The 7,772-nt window shown below is 30.9% G+C and overlaps 1 pseudogene; it reads right to left on the bottom strand.

Annotated features, from left to right (window-relative positions):
- Positions 1–322: 322 nt before the first annotated feature.
- LOC149493877 (uncharacterized) lies at positions 323–928 on the bottom strand (annotated as a pseudogene).
- Positions 929–7,772: the final 6,844 nt, after the last annotated feature.

The raw sequence follows: 7,772 nt of genomic DNA, 5'->3' as shown, positions 1-7,772 counted from the left end.
TCCCAATCATATGGTTGCCGCAACCAGAGTCAAGAAACCACATACCTTCTCGACTTGCATTGTTGCTTTCAATGTTGGCCATTAAAAGCAAGTCTTCTTTTTCATCTAGCTCGGCATAGTTTGCTGCTTTCTCCCATTGAGGACACTCGTATTGAAAATGTCCTAACTGATGGCATTTGAAACACTCAATCAATGCCTTGTTAAAGACTCTACCTCTGTCTCTTCCCCTTGCTACAGCTCTGCCTTTCATACTTCCTCGTCCTCTTCCTCGATTGCCAGCTTCATATGAGATTTTAAGTGCTTGCTCATCACCTCCATCCTTTCAAAACTTTTGTTCATGTACCAACAAAGAGCTTCGTAGTTCATCAACTGAGAGTCCATTGATATCTTTAAACTCTTCTATCGAGCAAACTATGTAATTGAACCTTTTCATGAGCATTCTCAAGATCTTCTCAACTATTTTTATGTCTGGTATGTCTTCTCCATAATTTCTCATCTCATTGGCTACTGTCATTACCCTTCCAAAGTAGTCATCTACTATTTCTCCCAGCTTCATCTCCAAGACTTCAAAATCCCTTTGAAGAATCTAAAGTTGTGCTCTTTGAACTCTAGCATTTCCTTGATATCTGACCTTCATGCAGTCCCATATCTGCTTACATGTTTCCCTCTGTTGCAGGGTCTTTAGTACACTTTTGTTAATGGACTGAAGTAGGTAATTTTTCACCTTCAGATCCTTTAGCTTCAACTCATCTAGAATTTTCTTCTGACCCGCTGTCATGGCTTCTCCTTCAGTTGGTCCTCTATACCTTGTCTCTATTAGGTTCTAGTGCTCCTTGGACCTTAAGAGATTTTCCATGAGCAAGCTCCAATATTCATAATGTCCATCAAAGTTGGGAATACTCAACAAGTTCTGCCCTTCATTGGGCATCTCTCTATACACTCTTAGTGTTTCTCTCTCTATACTCACATTGTTTCTCTCTCTACACTCAGAGTGTTTCTCTCCTCTCAATTTGAGGCCCCTTTCTGGCTCTGATACCACTGTTAAGAAACTTAAACAAACAGAGGTAAAACAAAAGTGTCAGACATAAACAAGATAAAAGCACAATGTTAACTCAACAGTGGCTCAAATGAGTCTTTATTAAATGACAAACGACCTTGCTTAAATAGCTAATACAAAACATAAATTCAAATTTACATGTCTCAATATCGCTGAGATTGTGCTAAAGAGATAGTCTATCTAAACAAACTTGATTAAATATCTAATTGTCCTAAAACATAGCAGTATTATTCTGAATAAGTAAAACAGTCCTAGACCAATAGAAAAACTTATCTTAACATACTGTTGGCTCAAGGTTACTTATTCTAAGATTTTGATGACTAAACAAACCAAATAAATTTAATATTTTATATGTGCTAAAGTGATTTTATGCAGAATTTTAATAATAAAATTATTGAAGAATTCAAGCTCCTACAACTATAAGATCTTTATTAAGACCATAAAGATTTTTATTGGTTAATACATTTATGAGTCTAGGAATATTGTAGGATAAAGAGATAATATTATTATAAGCACAAAATATTTTTTTATCTCCTTCAAAATCATTTTTGAAATATTTTAATTAAATATCTTAGAAGGAAAAAGTTTTAATCATTGCTCTTCACAATAATCCAAATGAAAAAGGTTTTTGAAAAAAATACTTTGGAGGCTATTAAATGTATTTTCTACAAAAGTAGTCCTGTTTCAGATAGAGCTAACATTTTTTGATGAAAAGCAATACAATTTTCAAAAACAGCCTCTCCATCTCCAAGCTTTGCGTGTGTATCTGTGAAAAGGTGGTCTGGCAACTTTTAAATATATCTCATGCACTACCTTTTTAACTTAACATGTTAGAAATACTCACTACTTTTTAAAGTAAAGTCTAACGTTATTTGATAACAGGAATATCATTCCCTTTTGTTATAAAAACGTTTCTCTCTCTCTAAAAAATTTTGGGCAAAAATAAGAGATCATTTTTCAGAGGTTCAACTCATTCAAATGTCTCTCTTCAACCCCCCCCCCCCTTTGCTTCTTTTCTTCTCCATTCTTCTAGAAATATTCTTTATAGTTCTGTAACAACTCTTTTGAAGAACAGTTCTAATCTTACTTTCTGTTTTCAAATCTATTTTCTATTCTTACTATACTTAAAGTTGCATTTCTCTTTATCTATACAGATTCGTATAATCTGTTGTAGGCTAGAGATTTTCAAAGAAAAATATTTGTGTATTGCTTAGGTTGAAAAGCTATGTTTTAAAAGTTATCAAGCAATCTTCTCTCTACTGAGATTCTAATGCCTTGGTTCTGAGTTTTTCTGTTCTCTATAAAATAGAAGGGTAGAGATCAACTAGAACCTTTGAAAATTTAGTGGGTTAAGGTGATTCCTGGAGAGTGGATGTAAGCGAGTTAGTGCCAAACTACTATAAAATCCTCTGTTATTCTTCTTTTAATTTCTGAAGTCTTGTTTGATTATATTATAATTACACATCTGTTTATATTTTCAGAAATGCAAAGTTGTTGATGATTTTCTAACGCTAAAAGTGTAAAAGCTTTATCTTTGTGGTTTATTAGAATTCTAAATTTCTATATTGTGATTTTTCTAAATTCTAATTTATGCTTATACATTAAGAAGAAATCAAAATATGAATTATAATCAGTTTTCTAAGTTTCATAAACTTTGTGAAAAAGTCGTAATCGTGATAACTGTCTTTCACAAAGTCTTTCTAATTCCACTACTTTAAAATTCTGACTTAAGTTTTAAAAGTTAAATTTTTAGAAAACTCAATTCACCTCCTTCTTGGGTTGTGCCATATAAAATGGGACCCACAAGCACTCATGATTTAATTTCTTTAAGTGATATTGTTATTAATTTTTATTTATAGAATTCTTAATTGAATTAAAAATATTCGTTGTTTTATTGTTATAATAAATATTAGCCTTTAAAGTTATTAATTAAATATAGTTTAAATATTAGACATCATCATGTAATAATCTACAAAAGACATAAATTAGAGCCGAGTATATATAACAATATTAAGATTTATATTCATATGCTTGCATGTTATTTATACTTATTGTACATTCAAATAATTTATTTTTTATAAATAGTTCTATTATTTTTTATTAAAAAAGAAAATACTATATTAGTTTTTTTTTTCTTCTTTTAGATATTGTTTTTATAGCTGTTATTCTCCCTTTCTATAGACTATTTTCATTTGCTTTAAAGTTTTCTCAAAATAAAAAATACCAACAATTTCTTTTTTTCTTATTAACTACTTTTTTTAAATTAAATTTAAAAAAAAAAGAGACAGAAAATAACTAAAACATGAGAAATTAAAATTATACAAATTTATAAAATTTCACACTAAAATAAAAATCGACAAAGTTCAGACACCGTATATTTCACGCCAAATCTTTAATAATTTTGTGTTTTCTTTTATCTTTTTTCATCATTGACCAACTTAGAGTAATTAAGCCAATTATTATTTTTAGGCTCCATTTCTTTCTAAAAATAATTTGTCGGAAAAATATTTTTTAGATTTTTCGGTATTTAGATTATTCATGAAATCAGTCAAACATAAAATATTATTCTAGTCAAAAGAAAACTTCTATTTTCAAGAAGGGAAAACACATTTCGGAAAACTCTTTACATAATTCTCTCTCTTTCTCTCTCAAAAACCTAATAGTCCTCTTCTTCCATGGAAGTTTATCAGTGAGCTCTTACGTTGGTCATCCCTTTTCTTTTTCTTCTATTGTTTTTTTTTTTTTTTTTGAATAATTTTTATATTTGCATCTTTTGATACAGGTCTAAGTTATTGTTGTCCAAATATTATGATTATTTTTTTTTAGATCTTGAGATTTTGTTTTGAGTTAGCTTGACACTTTCTAAGTTATTTTTATCCTTTATTATAGTGATTTTGTCTATAGTATTTTGTTATTTAGACAGTTATATAAAAAGAATTATAGATCGATCTCATTTCTATAGAAAGAAGAAATTTGAAGATGATCAAATCAAACTTTTCAAAAGATTATAGAGTCAAACAGTGACTATGAATGGCCAGCAAATGAAGCGAGCGATTGCTTATAAGACATGTATTATACTATGTCAACTCGATCGAGTACTTTAAATTAAAATTGTGTTTTTTTATTCTTTGTATGAGGGGTTTTTTTATTACACTTCATGCACAAAAATATAGAAACATGTTGACTATATTACATATCTATATACAATTCCCCTTCATGAATTTTCCAGTTTGATTTCTTCTAAAAGAAAAATTTTCTAGACATTGACATGCTTATTTATAATAAATATATATTTTTAATTTATCAATCACAAGTAACCACTAACATCATTTATAATTATAATATTTTTATGGTCTTTTAAGTTAAATTTTTACTATTTTTAATTAATTGTAGATATTGCAATCAAACAAAGAAAAATGAGTTATTTGAAAAATATTTTTACGCAAACGTTAATTTTCGAAAATATTTTCTAATAAGTTACTTTTCTAAAGATAACTTTTTAATTTGAAGAATCAAACTTTTAAATTTTGGATTGAATTTTATTTCAATTTTAGCATGGAACTGAAATACCACGAATTTTTATTTTCGAAACTTTCGAATTTTTATTAAATCAAAAATCGGAAATTTTGGCCGTGTGGGCTGCAATTGGAATGCAGTCTCAATTTGAGCCCAAATTTTTGAATTGGGCCCAAGCCCAAAAACAAATTGTTTGGAACTTTCAATTGGACCACTTAAAATTTTCGATGAAATTAAAAATGGAACTCTAGTTACTAAATGATTATAAATTTATGTAAATGTATGTAACTACTATATAAATTAGTTATCGAAAAATCAAATATCATTACTATTAATATTTTATTTTATTTTGTTGAGTAAATGGAGAAAATATTACAGAACCGAACTAAATAATCAAAATAAATCGAAGTAGGCCTAAAAGTCAATTTGATTTATCGAAAACCACACGAATAATAGGAAAACCGAGTGAAAAACTCAAAAACCAAACAAAATGAGACCAAATCACTAAATCGAACGAAACCGGTTCAAATCGAACCGGAATGGCCCAAAAGCCCAATTTCCTTTCATTCCTTTTTCTTCTTTTCCTTCTCCTTCTTCTCCTTTTTCCTCCATCGCGCGACAGGCTCCTCTCCCCCTTGCACTACGCTTCCGGCCACCACTCGATCGGAACGGAGTGGCGATCGGTTCGTCTGACGTCGGTGGTCATGATTCTAGCCTCCCTTCACGCCGATCGGACCTGCAGCGGCGCGAATGGAGCTGTCTTCCTTGCGACAGTCTCTCTTCTTCATCTATGGCCATCCATGCCGTTTCCGGCGGTCCTAGTGGAGGAGACAAGCGCCAATCGACTCTCCACGACGCTGTGAGTAATTGCCCTCCATAACTTTGCAATTTCATCGAGGTTTGAGAAGTGATCGTGTGCGGAGGAGGTGCAGTTGCTGTCGGGCCCGATCCGGCCAATTAGAGGACCGATCTCACGAAATTAACACTAGAAATGGAATCCTTGGTGAATTTTGAGTCGAGTAGTGTGATCGTTGTGAATTTCTGGGCGATTTGACGTTTCCGGCCACCGTGAACGGCGGCGGATCGGCGAGGCTCCGGCGAAACTCCGGCGAGGACTCCGAGAGGAAGAATGATCTCCTCTTCGCGCGGATCACGAAAATCAAATCCGATTTTTGATCGGTACATTGTAAGGCCTAGTTGCTTGTTTTCGGTATAAATTTCAAAACTTGAATTAATTAATTAAATTAATATAAGATTAATTGAATTAGTACAAATTGGAAATTTATGAACATCGATTATAGAATCGGACTTCTAGGTAGTTAAAGGATAATAAAGATTTTCACCGAAAATAGAAATGCTTAAATTCAAATTAATACGTAAATATCGTTAATTATAATTAATTATATTATAAAAGGGCATTAATAATTATAGTACATAGGTGGTATAAGAACCAGTCTAGTTAATTATGCTACTCTCATTTTAATACTGCTAATATTATTAATATCATTATTATTATGGAACATTAATTTACTACCAACACTTATCTGAAAGATACAAACAAATAAATAAATAAACAAGAGTAACGAATGTATATATAGTTTAATAAATTAAATACCGACTAAAATTATTATTATTATTATTATTATTATTATTATTATTATTATTATTATTATTATTATTATTATTATTATTATTATTATTAGTAATATTAATATTTTGATTAGTATTATCATAAAATCTTACTTAACAAATAACTAAACCTTTTATTTAAAGGCGATACATTAGAATGGATAAATAAATAAGGAAACCCAATATATGTCTATAAATATATATATAATTTAAATTAATAAGTGAATTAAATAACTGATAATCAAAACTAATGAACGAATATGAAATATAATCTTTCGAATTAAAATTCTTACTTAGAATTTTATTGTTTATGTTAAAGGTTTATAAAATTCCGAAATGCAAGGACAAAGGCTCGAAGCATGTGGCTAGAAAAGCAGTCCCCTTAGAGGACAATAAAGAACTGTGAGTAGTGTTAGATAATGAAACGACCCGAAAATTTAATTTCGTAGAATTTTCATTTAAAAACTAAATTTTTTATTTCAACCAATGAAATTATACCAGCTAGTATTTTATTATTGCTAAACTGGACCCGTAAACCAATTTGATTTTTTCAAAAACCAAGCGAAAAACTCGAAAACCAAGCAAATTGAGCCAAATCATTGAATCAGATCAAACCGGTTCGAATCGAACCTGAATGATCTAGAAAACCGACATACTTTCTTTCTTTCCTTTTTCTTTTTTTTTTCCTCTTTTCTTCTCCTTCCCTTGGCAAGCGCGCGCGACCCTCCTCTCTTCTTCCTCCCTCCACTGATTTTCCGGCGACCTTGTCACCACCGAACGGTTCCAGTCCTGCCCTTCATCGACAGCGAGCTTCTCCCTCTCCTTCTTCGTCTCTGATTCTGGCGAAGCATGGGAATCACGAGCGAGTCGCGATTCCATTTCACTCGAGACAGTCGCGTCATCTGCTTTCACCTTCAAGTTTCCGACATTTTCCAGCTGAGTAAGTCAATCCCCAACATTCATCAGTTTAATTTATGAATTCCTTGATCAAAGATGGAGGTTTTGAATCGTGAATAAAACTATTGCATAAATCTAGACCCTAGCTCCTACTGTCATACATTTTTTTTTTAGGAAAAATTTGATTCTCTAATTTAGTTTAAATTATTAGTTAAGTTAATGGATAAGTTTAGCATAAACAAGGGAATTTTAGTTAAGTTAATGGATAAGTTTAGCATAAACAAGGGAATTTTAGTTAAGAATAGATATAGCATGATTATGACAGCAACATTATCGCTAGTACTTGATCTATTGCAGGAATTTATAAATTTAGCTACTGTTTAGGCGAATGTGAATAGAAATTTTGAATTTTTGCTCTTGAAATCGGTATATAAATGATTCCTATGTTGAGATGGTTAGATTATTGCGTTTATTATAAATCCTTGTGAAGAATTAAGCATTCTTTAGGTTAAAAATAACTAGTTAGCTATATGGTCAAGTTCTCGATATCCTAGGAAGGAGGAATTGAATTGTTTCCAATTTGAATGAGTTATAAATTGAATTTTTATTAAAAAAATGTGCAAAACCAGGGGATATATTATGGGTACTAAGTAGGAAATCTTGAATTCCTTGA

This window comes from Jatropha curcas, chromosome 9, assembly GCF_041381405.1.
Source record: "Jatropha curcas cultivar XTBG-Jc1 chromosome 9, XTBG_Jcur_1.0, whole genome shotgun sequence".
Lineage (NCBI taxonomy): Eukaryota > Viridiplantae > Streptophyta > Magnoliopsida > Malpighiales > Euphorbiaceae > Jatropha > Jatropha curcas.
Note: the sequence above shows the minus strand (reverse complement) of the source record. Positions and strands in the feature narration are given on the sequence as shown.